Here is a 23,263-nt window from a genome sequence, read left to right as displayed (position 1 = left end):
AACCACTCTGCAGTATTGCTGTGAGAAGCTGCCAGTGGAGGAAAGAAGCTGGTATACAGTTTGTATTGTACCTTTCCTCTACATTTCTTTTTTGTATTGATTTTGTTCCCGTAAATGTTTGGCTAATTATCAGATAGTTTACCCTACCTGCTTTGGCACATATTGGCGCTCCCCTTTTTCTGCAATGTACAGTTTAGGAACTATCTATGACAGTTCCTGTGGGGTTGAAGCTGCTTATTATGTCATCTCAGGCATTTGACTAATTTGTTCCTTTTTTGGTTTCGCTTGTTCAAATTTTCATTTATTGACACAACATATACATGTATTTATTTTATTTTTTATACTCACTACCATTACACACTGTCCCTAAACACACATTATTTAACATAGGGGCGCCTGTTTGGTTCTCTGTTCACATTGCAGCTACCAACAACCATCTAATATCAAAAAGGAGGATTCTCCTTTGACAAATCACGCTGACATTGCAAACGCATTCAATGAGTACTTTGTTGGGTGTGCTACTTCCCTATTATCAAAGCACAACCCAAACTACAAGCCATATCCCACAGAGCTGGAAAACTGCCAGAATTGTCCCAGTCTTCAAAAGTGGGGACAAAAACACTGTCTCTAACTACAGGCCAATCTCTCTTCTCCTAATACTATCCAAAGTCATGGAAAATGTGTTCACTCCCAATTAAGCGATTACTATACCAAGACAAATTTCCTCAGCCAACTCCAATATGTCTTTCGCCCCAAACACTCCACGGTAACTACCGTGCTAAAAGTTTGTAATGAGATCAGTGTGGAATGGAACGGGGAAAATTCACAGGTGCAATATTCCTAGATTTTGCAAAGGCTTTTGATACTGTTGATGATGTTATATTGTTATTAAATAAGCTACAGTGCTCTGGAATAGAGCTAAACTTTAAACTGATTTCACTTCTACTTTTCAGGTAGATCCCAATATCTGTCTCTCGATTCTAACTCCAACCCCTTAGATATCACCTGTGGTGTCCCGCAAGGCTCTGTTCCTGGGGCCCCTACCCTTCTCAGTCTTCATAAATGATCTTCCTACAGCTAGTAAGGGAGCTTAAATACACATGTATGGGGATGACACAATGTACTGTTGCGGCAGACTTTATTCTAACAAATCACCGGTTTGTCCCTGGCTTGTTCCTGGAATGCGACGCTGTTCACCCGGAGCATGCCGCGTTCCCAGCCAGGGGTCATGCCCGGCTGACGCGCGGTTGATGTGTTAATTGATAATCGGTTCAGGATTTAATAGGCTGCAATGCTTCGCGTGTCCGCCAGATGGCATAAATTCATGAATTGTAATGCAGTATATATATATATATATATATATATATATATATATATATATATATATATATATATATATATATATATATATATATATATATATATATATATATATATATATATATATATATATATAACAACAACCCCTATAACCCCTAACATACAGTACTGTACACATACAGTACTGTATATGCACATCAATGATAATATAGGCCAGCGGGGGCGAGATGTGTTTGCAGCAGAGAGAGATCCGCTGCTCTCTCTGCGCAAACATCGGCACATTAAAAAATTTTTAAAATACATTTTTATTCATAGTGTAGATGTGCAGGGGGTCTCCGGAGCTGAACCGCATTGATTTCAGGTCGGGGGACCCCCTGCTTCCCGAGATACAGGCCCCTTTATGAGCTGCCGGTATCCCTCTGCATTTAAAGGTCCCGATCACGTGACCGCGGCATGTAAACCAAGCAGAGGGATACCGGCACCCCCTAAAGGGGCCTGTATCTCGGGGAGCAGGGGGTCCCCGGACCTAAAACCACAGCGGGTCAGCTCCGGAGACCCTCTGCACTTCTACAGTATAAATAAAACACACACATCAATAAAGAATCGTTCCTTACCTTTGCGGCTATGTGCTACGGTAACGAAGCAGCATGAATGTATTTTTAATAATATTGTACAGTGAGCAGGGGGTTCCCTGAGCCACAAATCAAATCTCCTGCACAATATTATTAAAAATACAGAAATGCTGCTTCATTACCATAGCTGATAGCCGCTAAAGCAATGAAGGGGTTAACCCACCGTGCCCGCTTTATTGTGGGTAGCGGGGGTGGGTGAAGGGGGTATTTGGCCCTTGGTGTGAGTTTAGGACTTGCGGGGGGTTTGCGGGTGCACTTAACCCCTTCACGACCGTAGCAGTTAATACCGCTACGGTCATGAAGGGGTTAACCCCTCCCGCTACCCCCCGCAAGCCCTAAACAACCACCGTTGGGGCTAATACCCCCTTCACCCACCCCCGCTACCCATAATAAAATAAATTCACACACAGCAGCCGCCCAAAAAATAAATAAATAAATCTAAATAAATAAATAAATACATGAATATAAATAAATAAATTCAAAATACATTTTTATTCACAGTGTAGATGTGCAGGGGGTCTCCGGAGCTGAACCGCATTGGTTTTAGGTCGGGGGACCCCCTGCTTCCCGAGATACAGGCCCCTTTATGAGGTGCCGGTATCCCTCTGCATTTTAGGTCCCGATCACGTGACCGCGGCATGTAAACAAAGCAGAGGGATACCGGCACCCCATAAAGGGGCCTGTATCTCGGGAAGCAGGGGGTCCCCGGACCTAAAACCACAGCGGTTCAGCTCCGGAGACCCTCTGCACATCTACAGTATAAATAAAACACACACATCAATAAAGAATCGTTCCTTACCTTTGCGGATATGTGCTACGGTAACGAAGCAGCATGAATGTATTTTTAATAATATTGTACAGTGAGCAGGGGGTTCCCTGAGCCAGAAATCATAGCTCCTGCACAATATTATTAAAATACAGAAATGCTGCTTCATTACCATAGCTGATAGCTGCAAAGGCAATGAAGGGTTAAGGCAGAATAGCATGTTTATTGGGGACATTTGCATCCAATAAACATTGCAATAAACAACATACAGTACACCCCCTGTGTATTTAAAATACATAAACAACAATAAATACATTAAATACATATTTTTAATGTGTCTGTTAAACCTCCCTGCCTTGACTGTAATCTATGTAAGGCCCCCTCCCCCTAATGTGTCTGTTCAACTTCCCTGCCGTGACTGTAATCTGTGTAAAGCCCCCTCCCCCTAATGTGTCTGTTTAATCTCCCTGGCCTGTGTTTCTGTGAGTGTAGTGTATGTAAATGTGGGGATGTGCAGGGGGATGTGCATGTGTAAATATAAGGCAGCGCCTCACTGCCAATGGCCCACCCCATGAGGCCTAACCACCCACACCCACTACCCACTACCCACCTGCCCATGGCTCCTCCGCTGCTGCAAAACAGAGACAAAAATTAAAACATCCAAAGTAATGTCCCCTAACCCCTCAATCACCATAGCGGTTATTAACTGCTACAGTCATTAAGGGGTTAACCCACCCTCACCCACCACTTGGGATGCCTACATACCCTCCCACACTAACCCCCCACCCTGTGAGGCCTAACTACCCTCACCCACTACCCACAAGGGAGGGCTACCCACATACCGTTGGGGATCCCTCCCCCCCACCCCCAATACCCACAATAAAAACAATACAGTGACCCACAATAAACATCATTATATTTATTAATACATTACCCACCTCCTGTGCCCCCCCATAAATACAAGATTTATCCTTTTACAAACAGGGTTCATAACGCAGCCCCACGCGAGTCCCCGGTGGGCAGGTGGTTTCCAGAGGTCTCACGCGGAACCACGGAAAAAACCCTGAATGTAAAAAAAATAAACCTGGCCTATACATTCAATACATACAACCCCCCCCCCACCCCAACACCTACAGTACAATAATGTGCAAAATAACTATTATCCAGATATGGATAATAGATTAATTGCCCATTATTAAAAACATTAACTAGCATATTCAAATAAATAAAGTACTACTGACCTCATCAATAAGAAGCCCCCATCGCCAGCAACATCCTTGTCTTGCCCACAAAATATATAGCAAATACAAAGCCAATACATTGCAAGTACATTCAGATATCAATTAACCCCTGAAACACCTTATCAGATAATAACCGCAAAGGCGCAAAGGTAATTAAGGGGTTAAGCCACACTGGCCCGATACCCACCCATCACCCATGATTTTGTACAATGGCTTCATCATGCAACTATATATACATTATCTTCAAAGGCTCCAAAGAAATAGGTGCTTGTTCAACAAAAATAACAGGAAACCAGGTGTCCCACCAAGGAGACAAAAAACAGCACTCAAGGTATATTGCAAAAGTGTATTTGAAAAAAAGCAGGCACATATAAATCCAAAGTTTCGGTCCTGTATAGGACCTTCCTCAGGGTGAATATATATATATATATATATTTATATACACAGTATATACAGTATATACACACACATGATGAACCAATATACAAATAAATGTAGAAGGGTTATCAAAACCATACTGTACTACAAATAACACTTCTCCATACAGACACACTACATTACAATGAATTTACTTTAATAATCCTAACTGATCTTACAATCTAAATCATCATATGCCAATGAAAAACCTCACATTCCAATCAATACATTGCATTTGCATTGTATAAATGATGCATAAATTCTATGCACCATATACATTCTGCAAATGAATGTTAACAATATCATTGCAAGCAAAATACAAATACAGTACCTCCAAACAAGTAAACTATTTTAACCAATCAAGTAAACAAAAATCAATTAGCAATCATTATTTACATCCCTAAATAATTGACAGTCCATCCCGAACAATGAAACAATTAACTAATTCACGCCTGGAGCAGAACAATTTAGCATGTGAAAAAATATAAGTACCAACCAGAATACAAACTTTAAAACCAAGGCTAACCCTGAACACAAGCACACAATACAATATCAACAATTACATCTATCTAATTTTAAAATACTTTAAACACACAATAAAGCATAGCAGCATAGACAAATTAATTTAAAACACATCAAATCAAGCTTTTAAAACAACATCATTTCTTACCCTGTATATATATATATCTCTAGACATATATACATACATACATACAGTTGCAAGAAATGATATACCACAAAAAAAAAATACACATGTTAAAAAAGCTTTTAAAAAAATTAACAAGTAAAATAAAATACATTTCTTTAGTTCACTTACCATTACTTGGCCCCACGACTCCCGTTGCGCACCTTACTCACGAACCAATCCACCAGGCACAGGAACCCATAAAATAATAAACCATAAAAAAATAAACATTACACTAAAAATCCAAATCAATCCACGGGTCTTCTACTTGTAATCCATCTTCATCTGTATTTTTCTTTCTTCTATCTTCTTCTGGGCGGGGTCTTCTTTCCGTCTTCGGCCACGCCCTGACCTTCTTCTTCTGTGGGAGGTCCTTCCTCCTCGGCGTCTGGCTTCAAAATGAGACGACATAGGCTTTCAAAGGCCACATTTTCGTCACATGGTTCCCACGGCCCTGATTGGGCCGTGAAAACCATGTGTTTTGGCCGCTAAAAATAAAAATGATGACGTCACTTAAAGGCAATGAAAGCACAGCCAATCAGAATGGCTTTGCTTCAATTGCCTTTAAGATGACGTCATTAAAAGAAACATGGCCGGCCTCACATGGTACGGTAGCCAATCAGAGCGTGGGAACTCCATCCCTACTCTGATTGGCTCTAGTACACCATGTGACAGAGGCTTGGGGGAGAAAGGATGTGACGTCATTGAAAGCCTGTCACAGGGTACTACAGCCAATCAGAGTAGGGATGAAGTTCCCACGCTCTGATTGGCTGTAGTACCAGGAGCTTTGATTTGTGGCTCAGGGAACCCCCTGCTCACTGTACAATATCATTAAAAATACATTCATGCTGCTTCGTTACCATAGCACATAGCCGCAAAGGTAAGGAATGAGTGTTTATTTATATATGTGTTTTATTCATACTGTAGATGTGCAGGGGGTCTCCGGAGCTGAACCGCTGTGGTTTTAGGTCTGGGGACTCCCTGCTTCCCGAGATACCGGCCCCTTTATGGGGTGCCGGTATCCCTCTGCTTGGTTTACATGCCGCGGTTACGTGATCGGGACCTTTAAATGCAGAGGGATACCGGCACCTCATAAAGGGGGCTGTATCTCGGGAAGCAGGGGGTCCCCGGACCTGAAACCAAAGCGGTTCAGCTCCGGAGACCCCCTGCACATCTACACTATGAATAAAAATGTATTTTAAATAATTTTTAATGTGCCGATGTTTGCGCAGAGAGAGCAGCGGATCTCTCTCTGCTGCAAACACATCTCACCAGGGGACGGCCTATAGTATCATTGATGTGCATATACAGTACTGTATGTGTATGTTAGGGGTTATAGGGGACGGCTTCAAAGACAACAGCTCGCAAACGCCCCCATGAGTTTTTACACGGCATTGCAGTATTGCAGACAGCGGGAATAAAATGCTTAAATCACAGCCGCGAAAAAAACGCAATACACTCCGGGCGAAAACGACACAAAACCGCACATCACCGGGATATTCTGAAATTCGCGGAGCTAGCCGAGTTAGAATAAAGTTGGTCGCCACTGTATATGCACACAGCCCTAAACTGAGCTTGAACTCATACTTCAATCTTATTTTTCAAGACTTGAAAATAGGATTTCCCTAAACAAACTATTTTTAACAGTGACAAAACATTAACAATGGGATTTGGGACTAACGCTAAATTTCTCAAGCTTCCAATGACAAGGCTACAGATCAGAACCAGCTCTAATACCATCCTGTCACTAGTTTTAAATATCTGGGCTTGTGGTTTGACTGCTATTTAACATTTGGGATGCACATTGATACCCTGACATGCAAAACCTATGCCATACCAGGTGTAATTTATGGGAACAAATCCGTCCTAAGTCCGCTGGTCAGAAAGCGCGTTGCACAGCCGATGCTAATGCCAAATATAGACTATGGGGACATAGTAAATTGCACAACCCCCCAAACCCACCTTAGCAAACTAGACACCCTAACAGATTGTGTTTTTATCTGTGTTTTTTACTTATGTTGGAACTAATCATCCTTTTATCTCTTTCTCTCTCCCGTTCATCACGAGTTGTATGATTATTATACTTTTATAAGTTCATTCTATTAATAATTTTTTTTAAACATTGTATTTTATTAAACATTTGTATTATTGCGCCGTTTTGACCACCGAGTTGTGTACCGTAAAATTACGGAGAACCGGTGTGTATATTAAATTGATTAATTGATTAGATTAATTATGTACCCTATATATATTGATATGAACCCATTAGGGGAATTATTCGTGCTCCTGAGGAAGCTGTCATTGACAGCAAAACGCGTAGAACCATTCACAGTTGCTGCAGCTACCCTTGAACTGAAGGCTCCAGAGTTGCCGTGTTCCCCTACTGCTCGTCTCCAAAGCTCCCCGACCGGACGTCTTCACTCCTACAACGGACGTGACGTCAGACGCCATCTACCATCCGGTCCGACGAGAGTCACGGAGAAAAGTAGCAGTTAGCTGTTCCACACGGGTCCGGCACTCCACTGCCTCAAGTTAAAACCTTACGTGTACATGAATTATGTACTTATTGTGAGTACGATTCCTATCATTATTGTTGTTTTTAACCATAAATTTTATTGCGATCTGTACCATGGTCTGCCCTTGTTTTACATGACACTTATCCTACAATACCTCCTGTCGGAGAACTGATCTGACCACTGTCCCTGCTGAAAACTACTGTTATTACGGAAGATCCTGACCCACTTCTACCGGTTGTGTAGACAAATGCGGTTTTAATTCTGACCTGCTGTAAGTAGGCACTGCTACGGAGCCAAGTTTTGATCTATCCAGATTGTGTTGATTTACTGCACTATTATATGTTTCTTATCTTTTTGGTGTATCCCTGATATCTTCGCTCCCTTCCCACCCTGGACAAGCTATCTCTGAAAGGAATCCGTACACATTCCTTGGAAGGTTGAGAAATGTATTAGAGATCACCTTTACACCTAGTATTAATTTATATGCACTATTATTCACTGATTGGGTGTGTTTAGCGCCGTTTCAAATCACGTTAAGTTTAAAAGAACTAGATTGGCCATCACTTGAGTATTGGCACACAGTTAATTTTTCCTGTCTTGCCTTCAAATACTTTCTGGGCAAGCTACCCGTCTATCTGAACAAGCTCCTCACCCCTACCATATGCAGCACTTATCACCTGAGGTCGGACTCCAAAAGACTGTCCATGGTCCCAAGGTTCACCAAAGAATATGGCCGCTCCTTTTTCTCTTACCGCATATCTCACAGCTGGAACAATCTGCCTGAAACATTTAAAGCCGCCACCAGTCTAAGTTCTTTCAAAACTTCAGCTGTCTCACATTTTAATCTGGTCTGTAACTGTTATATACACCCATACCATACATTATCTTTAACTGTTCATGAAATATCTTTAAATATATAATGTATGTTACAGGGTATGTCTTTTCTGCCTGTCTTTCCCCACCCTGTTATGTAAGTCCTACAGGCTGTAAGGGGTTAATCCTATGGGCTTTTTGACCCCCCTCATGCCCCTCCTATGAGTGACAGAAGTAAGGTTGTGACTCATGGCCTGTGTAAGCCTAACTGGTAAAGGTATAGACCAGTGGTGCGCAAACTGGGGGGCGCGCCCCCTTGGGGGGGCGCAAGATTATGTAGGGGGGGCGCAGGCTGCGTGCGGGGAAACCTGGGGGCGGGCAGAGCTGTGCCAGAAGCTCCGTGCAGAGGCTGCTTCCAGTTCTCTGCTGTGTCTTGCAGAGGGGGCGGGGCCTTCCCTGCACACAGACAAGCCCTTCTCCTCCTCCTGTCTTTTACCCGCCCGTTTTCAGCAGCACATGGGGGGACCGGAGCAGGTTTAGTTACTCCCTCCACCCAGTGTGTGTGTGTGTGTGTGTGTGTGTGTGTGTGTGTGTAGAAATGTGTGTGTATATGTATGTGTGTGTATATGTATGTGTGTGTATATGTATGTGTGTGTATATGTATATGTGTGTATATGTATGTGTTTTGTATGTATATGTGTGTGTATGTGTTTTGTATGTATATGTGTGTGTATATGTATGTGTGTGTGTGTGTGTGTATCTATATATGTGTGTGTGTGTGTGTATATATAAAGTATGTGAATGTGTGTGTGTGTGTGTGTGTATATCTATATATATATGTGTGTGTGTGTTTGTGTGTATATATATATGGATTGTTGTGTGTGTGTGTGTGTGGATGTGTGTGTGTGTGTGTGTTTGTGTGTATATATGTGTGGATGTGTGTGTGTGTGTGTGTGTGTGTGTGTGCGCGCTGTGCCTGTTGGTTGTCTGTGGGTGTGGGTGTTGGGATTGAGTGTTGTGTGTGTTGGTGGTGATTATGTGAGTGTTGGTTGTGACTGTGTGTGTGTAGTGATTGAGTGTGTGTGTTGGTTGTGGGTGTTGTGATTGAATGCAGCGTTGCACAAACTGAGGGGGGGACGCCCCAGGCGCAAGATTATTTAGGCGGGGCGCGTGCAGAAAAAAAATCTGGTTGTGCAGGCGAAAAAGATGTGCGCGTGCGGGCGGCCAAATAGAATAGTGCAGGTGGGGCCACGTGATTCGGAGGTACGCGGAGGAGCACGCCCCAGCGCTGTGATGTCAAACGCTCCTCCCTCCGGTGTCTGCCTACAATAGCGCTGTGGTCCTGCTCTCCTCCGCTGGCAACCTGCCTAGCTGCGATCCTCTTCATGTGAGAGGGTAGGCTGCCACTATCTCAGTCATACTATGAATGTACAGAAATAATAAAAAAAAGTGTAAACACTTCCCCGCTCGTGCTTGCAAAATTATGCAGGACACCCTGCGCTCATGCTTGGAGAGTTGGTGATGTCACCGCTCTCAGCGGCAGCGTGGACGCAGCCTAATTTTGCAAGAGCGAGCTGTTGAAGTATGTAAGTATTTAGGCTGCGCTTATAGTGCCGGCGACGTGACGTCGCCCGAAAACAAATGCATTGTCGCCGCCGCCTCGTGCGCTTATAGTAAGCGTGCCGTGGCAACGTGATTTTTTGAAGCCGGCAATATGAGATTTTTAAGGGGCTGTCGCCTCATGTGACAGCCCCTGTACCAATCAATGGCCTGGTCGCCCACGCCGCCGCCGCAAAGCGAAATACAACTTTCGCTAGCGGCGACGGGTGACGTCGCGGGCACTATACGCGCGGCCTTAGACATATTTGTATTTACATTGTATACCGTTTAATAAAGGGTTTTTTTTCATGGGATTTTGATTACATCAGGCAGGGGGGCCCGAGAAATTTCATGGATAAAAAGGGGGGCTCGGCATAAAAAGTTTGCTCACCCCTGGTATAGACCATGAGCATGCCCCTCCTTTTTCCACCTAAGAGGGAGTGGCAAATTTAGTTCAGTCCTGTTCCTGCTCTGGAGGAGAGAGTAAGCAGAGGGCTGTGAGTCTCTACCATGGAGGAATGAGCAGGCTAACCCTCAGCCTTGTGGCTGAGGGAACATCTGACCAAGGAAGATGACCCCATACTATCTGGGTCAAGCACCATCCAGAGGTGGGAACCCCCTGAACCATGGCACCGCTGTAATACCATCATGCAGTGACTGCTAAGAATAAAGCCCTTTGTTAATCATACACCAGCCTGATTGAGTCAGTACATGTGGTGTATGGAAGATGTGCTTCAGAGAGAACTGTCTTTTGTACTACTAGAGCCCCCTGAAGCTGAAGGTGCTGAACCACAGATAAAGAACTACAGATGATATCCAAAAGCCTGTCCTGATCTCCATATCACCCTCAAACAGCTCAGATCTCCTGGAACTAACAGGTGTGCCTCAGCACCACACGGTAGCACCAGAGTAAATCTCCCAGAGGGTGGGGGAACGTGTGTTACATGTATAACCCTGTTCATTTAGTGTAACTATGTATTTGCCATCATGACTCCGGGCCCAGGACATACTTGAAAACGAGCGGTAACTCTCAATGTATTACTTCCTGGTAAAACATTTGATAAATACATCCATGTATTAATAAAACATTTGTAGAGATCAAACCCAAGCCCTTAATTCTCTCAGAATCTGTGGTTTGTACCATGTCATGCTATCAGTAGTGATAGTAAAGGGGCTGACACTGTGTGAACTCTTATCCCTACTCTGATTGGCTCTAGTAGACCATGTGACAGAGTCTTGGGGAATAACGGATATGACGTCATTGAAAGCCTGTCACATGGTACTAGAACCAATCAGAGTAGGGATAGACTTCCCACGCTCTGATTGAATACCGTACCATGTGAGGGCGGCCATTTTTCTTTTCATGACGTCATCTTAAAGGCAATTGAAGCCGAGCCATTCTGATTGGCTTTGCTTTCATTGCCTTTAAGTGACGTCATCATTTTTTTTTGTATCGGCCAAAACACATGGTTTTCACGGCCCAATCAGGGCCGTGGGAACCATGACGAAAATGTGACGTCATAGGCCTTTAAAAGCCTATGTCGTCTCATTTTGAAGCCAGACGCCAAGGAGGAAGGACCTCCGGCGAAGAAAGAAGACTAGGGCGTGGCAGCAGACGGGAAGAAGACCCCGGAAGAAGATAGAAGAAACAAGAATACAGATGAAGGTGGATTACAAGGAGAAGACCCCTGGATTGTTGTGTTTTATTATTTTAATGTTTATTATTTTCTGGTTTATTATTTTATGGGTTCCTGTTCGTGGATTGGTTCGTGAGTAAGCTGTTCAACGGGAGTCAGTGAGTGGGTCAAGTAATGGTAAGTGAACTAAAGAAATGTATGTAATGTAACTGTGTTTTTTGTTGCTTTTTAAATGTGTTTTTTTTTTTATATTGTACATCATTTCTTGCCACTGTATGTATGTATGTATGTCTAGAGAGATATATATACATACAGGGTAAGAAATGATATTGTTTTAAAAGTTTGCTTTGCGCTATTTTAAATGATTGTGGCTATGCTGCTATGCATAGATGTGTGTTACATGTATTTTATAATTAGATAGATGTAATTTTTGGGCTTCTATGCTGTACTTTAGGTAATGGTGAGGCTTGCTTTAGTATATTGTAATTGTTGGTGTCCTATTTTGTATGATGGTAACTTGTTCTCTTTAACGGTTGCTATAGTTAATTGTGTAATTGGTATGGATGCTATTTTAATTGTTTTGGGATGTAATTCATGTATGTTAATTGATTGCTGGTGACTTTATTGGATTACATAGTATACTTCTTTTGATGTAATGCTATTTTATTTGAAATATTGTATTGTTAACATTGATTTGCAGCGTCTACATGTAGCTTACATTTTATGCAGCATGTATACAATGTAAATGAAATGTTTTAAGTGGCATTTGAGACTTTGGATTGGCATTTGATACTTTAGATTGGATAATTACATTAGATTTGTTTTGGAAATGGCATTGTATTTCATTGAGGATGTTTATGGATAAGTGGTATTTTTATTGGAGCATGTTTTTGTTAACCCTGACACATTTAGTTGTATATTGGTTCATCATGTGGGTATATATATATATATATATATATATATATATATATATATATATATATATATATATATATATATATATATATAAAGCAGAAAATAGCCGTGTTAGTCCAGTTGCGATAGTGCAGAATAAATGAGTTCTTCAGTATTAGGTGATACCTTTTTTATTGGACACTAGCTGAGAGCCCCGGCGTTGCCCGGGATGTTTGTGGTGTGGGGGTGGCATTTGGGTGGGGAGTGGTCCACGCGGCCCATGGCAGTGTGCGGTGGTACTGCTGCTGTGGCTGTACTGATGGTGATTGTATCGGTGTGCTGATTTGGGAGGGTTTGTTGCTGATGTGGGGGTGCGGATGTGGGTGTGCCGATGGGGAGGTGCGAAGGTGCCAATGTGTGGGTGCTGATGGTGTTGATGGGGGCTGGGAATGGTGGGGAGCCGAGAATGCCAGTGTGCTGGGGGGGGGAGGGGGCATGGGATACCGGTGTGCTGATGTGGTGGTGCTGGGGATAGTGTATGTGTGTGTATACGTGTGTGTATATATACACACGTGTGTGTATACATGTGTGTATACATGTTTGTGTGTGTGTGTGTGTGTATACATGTTTGTTTGTATACATTGTGTATGTGTACGTGTGTGTGTGTGTGTGTGTATACACGTGTGTGTGTGTATACACGTGTGTGTGTGTGTGTATACACGTGTGTGTGTGTGTGTATACACGTGTGTGTGTGTGTATACACGTGTGTGTGTGTGTATACACGTGTGTGTGTATACACGTGTGTGTGTGTGTATACACGTGTGTGTGTGTGTATACACGTGTGTGTGTGTGTGTATACACGTGTGTGTGTGTATACACGTGTGTGTGTGTGTGTATACACGTGTGTGTGTGTGTATACACGTGTGTGTGTGTGTGTATACACGTGTGTGTGTGTATACACGTGTGTGTATACACGTGTGTGTGTATACACGTGTGTGTGTGTACACGTGTGTGTGTGTACACGTGTGTGTGTGTACACGTGTGTGTGTGTGTACACGTGTGTACACGTGTGTGTACACGTGTGTGTGTGTGTACACGTGTGTACACGTGTGTGTACACGTGTGTGTGTGTACACGTGTGTGTGTGTGTGTACACGTGTGTGTGTGTGTACACGTGTGTGTGTGTGTGTACACGTGTGTGTGTGTGTGTACACGTGTGTGTGTGTGTACACGTGTGTGTGTGTGTGTGTACACGTGTGTGTGTGTGTACACGTGTGTGTACACGTGTGTGTGTGTACACGTGTGTGTGTGTGTGTACACGTGTGTGTGTGTGTGTACACGTGTGTGTGTGTGTGTACACGTGTGTGTGTGTACACGTGTGTGTGTGTACACGTGTGTGTGTGTGTGTGTACACGTGTGTGTGTGTGTGTACACATGTGTGTGTGTGTGTGTACACGTATGTGTGTGTGTGTGTGTACACGTGTGTGTGTGTGTGTGTGAACACGTGTGTGTGTGTGTGTACACGTGTGTGTGTGTGTGTACACGTGTGTGTGTGTGTACACGTGTGTGTGTGTGTGTACACGTGTGTGTGTGTGTACACGTGTGTGTGTGTACACGTGTGTGTGTGTGTGTACACGTGTGTGTGTACACGTGTGTGTGTACACGTGTGTGTGTGTGTGTACACGTGTGTGTGTGTGTGTGTGTGTACACGTGTGTGTGTGTGTGTGTACACGTGTGTGTGTACACGTGTGTGTGTGTGTACACGTGTGTGTGTGTACACGTGTGTGTGCGTGTACACGTGTGTGTGTGTGTGTGTACACGTGTGTGTGTGTGTGTACACGTGTGTGTGTGTGTGTGTACACGTGTGTGTGTGTACACGTGTGTGTGTGTGTACACGTGTGTGTGTGTGTACACGTGTGTGTGTGTGTACACGTGTGTGTGTGTGTATACACGTGTGTGTGTACACGTGTGTGTGTGTGTGTGTACACGTGTGTGTGTGTACACGTGTGTGTGTGTGTGTACACGTGTGTGTGTGTACACGTGTGTGTGTGTGTACACGTGTGTGTGTGTACACGTGTGTGTGTGTGTACACGTGTGTGTGTGTGTGTACACGTGTGTGTGTGTGTGTACACGTGTGTGTGTGTGTGTACACGTGTGTGTGTGTGTGTGTACACGTGTGTGTGTGTACACGTGTGTGTGTGTACATGTGTGTGTGTGTACACACGTGTGTGTGTGTACACACGTGTGTGTGTGTGTACACGTGTGTGTGTGTGTACACGTGTGTGTGTGTGTACACGTGTGTGTGTGTACACGTGTGTGTGTACACGTGTGTGTGTACACGTGTGTGTGTACACGTGTGTGTGTACACGTGTGTGTGTACACGTGTGTGTGTGTACACGTGTGTGTGTGTACACGTGTGTGTGTACACATGTGTGTGTACTCGTGTGTGTGTGTGTGTGTGTGTACTCGTGTGTGTGTGTGTACTCGTGTGTGTGTGTGTGTGTGTACACGTGTGTGTGTGTGTGTGTACACGTGTGTGTGTGTGTGTGTGTACACGTGTGTGTGTACACGTGTGTGTGTGTGTACACGTGTGTGTGTGTACACGTGTGTGTGTGTGTGTACACGTGTGTGTGTGTGTACACGTGTGTGTGTGTGTACACGTGTGTGTGTGTGTACACGTGTGTGTGTGTGTACACGTGTGTGTGTGTACACGTGTGTGTGTACACGTGTGTGTGTGTACACGTGTGTGTGTGTGTGTGTGTGTACACGTGTGTACACGTGTGTGTGTGTACACGTGTGTGTGTGTACACGTGTGTGTGTGTACACGTGTGTGTGTGTGTGTACACGTGTGTGTGTGTGTACACGTGTGTGTTTGTGTACACGTGTGTGTGTGTACACGTGTGTGTGTGTGTACACGTGTGTGTGTGTGTACACGTGTGTGTGTACACGTGTGTGTACACGTGTGTGTGTGTACACGTGTGTGTGTGTGTACTCGTGTGTGTGTGTGTGTACACGTGTGTGTGTGTGTGTGTACACGTGTACACGTGTGTGTGTGTGTGTGTACACGTGTACACGTGTGTGTGTGTGTACACACGTGTGTGTGTGTACACACGTGTGTGTGTGTACACACGTGTGTGTGTGTACACACGTGTGTGTGTGTACACACGTGTGTGTGTGTACACACGTGTGTGTGTGTACACACGTGTGTGTGTGTACACACGTGTGTGTGTGTACACACGTGTGTGTGTGTACACACGTGTGTGTGTGTACACACGTGTGTGTGTGTACACACGTGTGTGTGTGTACACGTGTGTGTGTGTGTACACGTGTGTGTACACGTGTGTGTGTGTACACGTGTGTGTGTGTACACGTGTGTGTGTGTACACATGTGTGTGTACTCGTGTGTACTCGTGTGTGTGTGTGTGTACTCGTGTGTGTGTGTGTGTACACGTGTGTGTGTGTGTGTGTGTACACGTGTGTGTGTGTGTGTGTGTGTGTGTACACGTGTGTGTGTGTGTACACGTGTGTGTGTGTGTACACGTGTGTGTGTGTGTACACGTGTGTGTGTGTGTGTACACGTGTGTGTGTACACGTGTGTGTGTGTACACGTGTGTGTGTGTACACGTGTGTGTGTGTACACGTGTGTGTGTGTGTGTGTGTACACATGTGTACACGTGTGTGTGTGTACACGTGTGTGTGTGTACACGTGTGTGTGTGTACACGTGTGTGTGTGTACACGTGTGTGTGTGTACACGTGTGTGTGTGTGTGTACACGTGTGTGTGTGTGTGTGTACACGTGTGTGTGTACACGTGTGTGTGTGTGTGTGTGTACACGTGTGTGTGTACACGTGTGTGTGTGTACGTGTGTGTGTGTACACGTGTGTGTGTGTACTCGTGTGTGTGTGTACACGTGTGTGTGTGTGTGTACACGTGTGTGTGTGTGTACACGTGTGTGTGTGTGAACACGTGTGTGTGTGTGTGTACACGTGTGTGTGTGTGTGTACACGTGTGTGTGTGTACACGTGTGTGTGTGTGTACACGTGTGTGTGTGTGTGTACACGTGTGTGTGTGTGTGTGTGTGTACACGTGTGTGTGTACACGTGTGTGTGTGTACACGTGTGTGTGTGTGTGTACACGTGTGTGTGTGTGTGTGTGTACACGTGTGTGTGTACACGTGTGTGTGTACACGTGTGTGTGTGTACACGTGTGTACACGTGTGTGTGTACACGTGTGTGTGTACACGTGTGTGTGTACACGTGTGTGTGTGTGTACACGTGTGTGTGTGTACACGTGTGTGTGTGTGTGTACACGTGTGTGTGTGTGTGTGTACACGTGTGTGTGTGTACACGTGTGTGTGTGTCTACACGTGTGTGTGTGTGTGTACACGTGTGTGTGTGTATACACGTGTGTGTGTACACGTGTGTGTGTACACGTGTGTGTGTGTGTACACGTGTGTGTGTGTACACGTGTGTGTGTGTGTACACGTGTGTGTGTGTACACGTGTGTGTGTGTACACGTGTGTGTGTGTGTACACGTGTGTGTGTACACGTGTGTGTGTGTGTACACGTGTGTGTGTGTGTGTACATGTGTGTGTGTGCACGTGTGTGTGTGTACACGTGTGTGTGTGTACACGTGTGTGTGTGTACACACGTGTGTGTGTGTGTGTACACGTACACGTGTGTGTGTACACGTGTGTACACGTGTGTGTGTGTGTACACGTGTGTGTGTGTACACATGTGTGTGTACTCGTGTGTGTGTGTGTGTGTGTGTACTCGTGTGTGTGTGTGTGTACACGTGTGTGTGTGTGTGTGTACACGTGTGTGTGTGTGTGTGTGTGTACACGTGTGTGTGTGTACACGTGTGTGTGTGTGTGTACACGTGTATGTGTGTACATGTGTGTGTGTACACGTGTGTGTGTACACGTGTGTGTGTACACGTGTGTGTGTACACGTGTGTGTGTGTGTACACGTGTGTGTGTGTACACGTGTGTGTGTGTGTGTACACGTGTGTGTGTACACGTGTGTGTGTGTGTGTACACGTGTGTGTGTGTGTGTACACGTGTGTGTGTGTGTGTGTGTGTACACGTGTGTGTGTGTGTACACGTGTGTGTTTGTGTACACGTGTGTGTGTGTGTACACGTGTGTGTGTGTGTGTACACGTGTGTGTGTGTGTGTGTACACGTGTGTGTGTACACGTGTGTGTGTGTACACGTGTGTGTGTACACGTGTGTGTGTGTACACGTGTGTGTGTGTACACGTGTGTGTGTGTGTACTCGTGTGTGTGTGTGTGTGTGTGTACACGTGTGTGTGTGTGTACACGTGTGTGTGTGTGTACACGTGTGTGTGTGTGTACACGTGTGTGTGTGTACATGTGTGTGTGTGTACACGTGTGTGTGTGTGTGTACACGTGTGTGTGTGTGTACACGTGTGTGTGTGTGTGTGTGTACACGTGTGTGTGTGTGTGTGTACACGTGTGTGTGTGTGTGTGTACACGTGTGTGTGTGTGTGTGTGTGTGTACACGTGTGTGTGTACACACGTGTGTGTGTGTACACGTGTGTGTTTGTACACACGTGTGTGTGTGTGTACACGTGTGTGTGTGTGTACACGTGTGTGTGTGTACACGCGTGTGTGTGTACACGTGTGTGTGTGTGTACACGTGTGTGTGTGTACACGTGTGTGTGTGTGTACACGTGTGTGTGTACACGTGTGTACACGTGTGTGTGTACACGTGTGTGTGTGTACACATGTGTGTGTACTCGTGTGTGTGTGTGTGTACTCGTGTGTGTGTGTGTGTGTACACGTGTGTGTGTGTGTGTGTGTGTGTACACGTGTGTGTGTGTGTGTGTACACGTGTGTGTGTGTACACGTGTGTGTGTGTGTGTGTACACGTGTATGTGTGTACACGTGTGTGTGTACACGTGTGTGTGTACACGTGTGTGTGTACACGTGTGTGTGTACACGTGTGTGTGTACACGTGTGTGTGTACACGTGTGTGTGTACACATGTGTGTGTGTGTACACGTGTGTGTGTGTACACGTGTGTGTGTGTACACGTGTGTGTGTGTGTGTGTGTACACGTGTGTGTGTACACGTGTGTGTGTGTACACGTGTGTGTGTGTACACGTGTGTGTGTACACGTGTGTGTGTACACGTGTGTGTGTGTGTACACGTGTGTGTGTGTGTGTGTACACGTGTGTGTGTGTGTGTACACGTGTGTGTGTGTGTACACGTGTGTGTTTGTGTACACGTGTGTGTGTGTGTGTACACGTGTGTGTGTGTGTGTACACGTGTGTGTGTGTGTGTGTACACGTGTGTGTGTACACGTGTGTGTGTGTACACGTGTGTGTGTGTACACGTGTGTGTGTGTACTCGTGTGTGTGTGTACTCGTGTGTGTGTGTGTGTGTACACGTGTGTGTGTGTGTACACGTGTGTGTGTGTGTACACGTGTGTGTGTGTGTACACGTGTGTGTGTGTGTACACGTGTGTGTGTGTACACGTGTGTGTGTGTGTACACGTGTGTGTGTGTGTGTGTACACGTGTGTGTGTGTGTGTGTACACTTGTGTGTGTGTGTACACGTGTGTGTGTGTGTGTGTGTGTACACGTGTGTGTGTGTGTGTGTACACGTGTGTGTGTGTGTGTGTACACGTGTGTGTGTGTGTACACGTGTGTGTGTGTGTACACGTGTGTGTGTGTGTGTACACGTGTGTGTGTACACGTGTGTGTGTGTACACGTGTGTGTGTGTACACGTGTGTGTGTGTACACGTGTGTGTGTGTGTACACGTGTGTGTGTGTGTGTACACGTGTGTGTGTACACGTGTGTGTACACGTGTGTGTGTGTACACATGTGTGTGTACTCGTGTGTGTGTGTGTGTGTACTCGTGTGTGTGTGTGTGTGTGTACTCGTGTGTGTGTGTGTGTGTGTGTGTACACGTGTGTGTGTGTGTGTACACGTGTGTGTGTGTGTTGTGTGTACACGTGTATGTGTGTACACGTGTGTGTGTACACGTGTGTGTGTGTACACGTGTGTGTGTGTACACGTGTGTGTGTGTACACGTGTGTGTGTGTACACGTGTGTGTGTGTACACGTGTGTGTGTGTGTACACGTGTGTGTGTGTACACGTGTGTGTGTGTGTGTACGTGTACACGTGTGTGTGTACACGTGTGTGTGTACACGTGTGTGTGTACACGTGTGTGTGTGTACACGTTTGTGTGTGTGTGTACACGTGTGTGTGTGTGTACACGTGTGTGTTTGTGTACACGTGTGTGTGTGTGTACACGTGTGTGTGTGTGTACACGTGTGTGTGTGTGTGTGTACACGTGTGTGTGTGTACACGTGTGTGTGTGTGTACACGTGTGTGTGTGTACACGTGTGTGTGTGTACACGTGTGTGTGTGTACTCGTGTGTGTGTGTGTGTGTACACGTGTGTGTGTGTGTACGTGTACACGTGTGTGTGTGTACTCGTGTGTGTGTGTACACGTGTGTGTGTGTACACGTGTGTGTGTGTGTACACGTGTGTGTGTACACGTGTGTGTGTGTGTGTGTGTGTGTGTACACGTGTGTGTGTGTGTGTACACGTGTGTGTACACGTGTGTGTGTGTGTGTACACGTGTGTGTGTGTACACGTGTGTGTGTACACGTGTGTGTGTGTGTACACGTGTGTGTGTGTGTGTACACGTGTGTGTGTGTGTACACGTGTGTGTGTGTGTACACGTGTGTGTGTGTGTGTACACGTGTGTGTGTGTGTGTGTACACGTGTGTGTGTGTACACGTGTGTGTGTGTGTACACGTGTGTGTGTACACGTGTGTGTGTGTGTACACGTGCGTGTGTGTGTACACGTGCGTGTGTGTCTACGTATACGTGTGTGTACGTGTCTGCGTGTCCACGTGTGTCTACGTGTGCCTGCGTGTCTACGTGTGCCTGCGTGTCTACGTGGTGCCTGCGTGTCTACTGTGCCTGCGTGTCTACGTGTGCCTGCGTGTCTACGTGTGCCTGCGTGTCTACGTGTGCCTGCGTGTCTACGTGTGCCTGCGTGTCTACGTGTGCCTGCGTGTCTACGTGTGCCTACGTGTGCTGCGTGTCTACGTGTGCCTGCGTGTCTACGTGTGCCTGCGTGTCTACGTGTGCCTGCGTGTCTACGTGTGCCTGCGTGTCTACGTGTCTACGTGTCTACGTGTGCCTGCGTGTCTACGTGTCTACGTGTGCCTGCGTGTCTACGTGTGCCTGCGTGTGTATGTGTACGTGTGTGTGTCTACGCGTGTGTGTCTACATGTGTGTGTATACATGTGCCTACGTGTGTGTGTATATACGTGTGTGTGTACGTGTGTATACGTGTGTGTACGTGTGTGTACGTGTGTAGGGCAGGGAGGGTGGGGGCGAAGGGCAGGGAGGGTGGGGGGCGAAGGGCAGGGAGGGTGGGGGCGAAGGGCAGGGAGGGTGGGGGCGAAGGGCAGGGAGGGTGGGGGCGAAGGGCAGGGAGGGTGGGGCGAAGGGCAGGGTGGGTGGGGGCGGAGGGCAGGGAGCGAAGGGGCAGGGAGGGTGGGAGCGAAGGGCAGGGAGGGTGGGGGCGAAGGGCGGGAGCGAAGGGCAGGGGTGAAGGGCAGGGGACGGGGGGGGTGAAGGGCAGGGCCTGGGGGGGGGGCGAAGGGCAGGGCCGGGGGCGAAGGCAGGGCCGGGGGCGAAGGGCAGGGCCGGGGGGGGGAGGGTGAAGGCAGGGCCGGGGGGGGGTGAAGGGCAGGGCCGGGGGGGGGGGTGAAGGGCAGGGCCGGGGGGGGGGGGTGAAGGGCAGGGCCGGAGGGGGGGGGGTGAAGGGCAGGGACGGGGGGGGGGGGTTGAAGGGCAGGGCCGGGGGGGGAAGGGCAGGGATGGGGGGGGGTGAAGGGCAGGGCCGGGGGGGGTGAAGGGCAGGGCCGGGGGGGGGGGTGAAGGGCAGGGCCGGAGGGGGGGTGAAGGGCCGGGAGGGGGGGGTGAAGGGCAGGGCCGGGGGGGGGGGGTGAAGGGCAGGGCCGGGGGGGGGTGAAGGGTAGGGCCGGGGGGGGGGGGGTGAAGGGCAGGGCCGGGGGGGGTGAAGGGCAGGGCCAGGGGGGTGGGGGGGTGAAGGGCAGGGCCGGGGGGGGGGGGGTGAAGGCAGGGCCGGGGGGGGGGGGTGTGAAGGGCAGGGACGGGGGGGTGAAGGCAGGGCCGGGGGGGGGGTGAAGGGCAGGGCCGGGGGGGGGGGTGAAGGGCAGGGCTGGGGGGGGGTGAAGGGCAGGGCCGGGGGGGGGGGGTGAAGGGCAGGGCCGGGGGGGGGTGAAGGGCAGAGCCGGGGGGGGGGTGAAGGGCAGGGCGGGGGGGTGAAGGGCAGGGCCGGGGGGGGGTGAAGGGCAGGGCCGGGGGGGGGGGGTGAAGGGCAGGGCCGGGGGGGGGGTGAAGGGCAGGGCCGGGGGGGGGAAGGTCCGGGGGGGGGTGAAGGACAGGGCCGGGGGGGGGAGGGTGAAGGGCAGGGCCGGGGGGGGGGTGAAGGGCAGGGGGGGGGTGAAGGGCAGGGCGAGGGGGTGAAGGGGCAGGGCCGGTGGGGGGGGGGGGGTGAAGGGCAGGGCCGGGGGGGGGGGTGAAGGGCAGGGCCGGGGGGGGGCAGGGCCGGGGGGGGTGAAGGCAGGGGGGGGGGGTGAAGGGCAGGGGGGGGGGTGAAGGGCGGGGGGGGGGGAAGGGCAGGCCGGGTGAAGGGCCAGGGCGGGTGAAGGGCCAGGGCGGGGGGGGGTGAAGGCCAGGGCGGGGGGGGGTGAAGGGCCAGGGCGGGGGGGGGGGGGTGAAGGGCCAGGGCGGGGGGGGGGGGTGAAGGGCCAGGGCGGGGGGGGGGGTTAAGGGCCAGGGCGGGGGGGGGGTAAAGCGCCGGCCCGGGTGAAGCGCCGGCCCGGGTGAAGCGCCAGCCGGGTGGGGTGAAGCGCCGGTGGGGTGAAGGGCCGGGCCGGGGGTGAAAGATCTCTTCCCGTGCGGTTACTTACCTCGCACCGGGCCGCGCTCCTCCTCGGGTTCCTCGGCGGTTCCCCCCGGCGATGCGGAGCTGAGACGCTCAGGTGAGGGGGTGTGTGGGCCGCGGCCCGTGCAGCTCCCGACAGAGACAGCTAGGCCTGAGAGCCGGAGCAGCGCGCGCGGGGATGGGGAGCTGGGGGCGCGGCCTCTAGGCCTGAAGGTGAGAGCGGCGACAGCGTGCTCTGGGGGGGGGAGCACCGGGAGAGCGGGTGAGCACCGGGAGAGAGGGTGCTCTGGGGGGGGGGAGGGGGGGGGGGAGGGGGGGGGGAGGGGGGGGGGAGGGGGGGGGGGGGGGGGAGGGGGGGGGGGGAGGGGGGGGGGAGGGGGGGGGGGAGGGGGGGGGAGGGAGGGTGCTCTGGGGGGGGGAGGGGGAGCACCGGGGGAGCGGTGTTGAGCACCGGGAGAGAGGGTGCTCTGGGGGGGGGGGGGGGGAGCACCGGGGGAGAGGGTGCTCCGGGAGAGCGGGTGATGTTGAGGTCCCGCGGAGTGGTGATAGGGGGGTAGTTCCGTTGTTGCGGGCAGGCGCCAGGAAAGGGGGGGGGGCGGACAGAGGGTGAGGAGGGGGGTGAGGGGCTCCGGAGCAGCATCGTGCGGTGGATGTTCGGGTGAGTGAGGGGGTTGGGGGTGAGGGGCTCCGGAGCAGCATCGTGCGGTGGATGTATGGGTGAGGGGGGTGGGGTAGTTTTGGGTGTGCTCCGGGGATGTTCGGGTGAGGGGGGGGGGGGTGTGATG

The sequence above is a fragment of the Ascaphus truei genome, chromosome 4 (genome assembly GCF_040206685.1).
Source record: "Ascaphus truei isolate aAscTru1 chromosome 4, aAscTru1.hap1, whole genome shotgun sequence".
In the NCBI taxonomy this organism is placed as follows: Eukaryota; Metazoa; Chordata; class Amphibia; order Anura; family Ascaphidae; genus Ascaphus; species Ascaphus truei.
Note: the sequence above shows the minus strand (reverse complement) of the source record.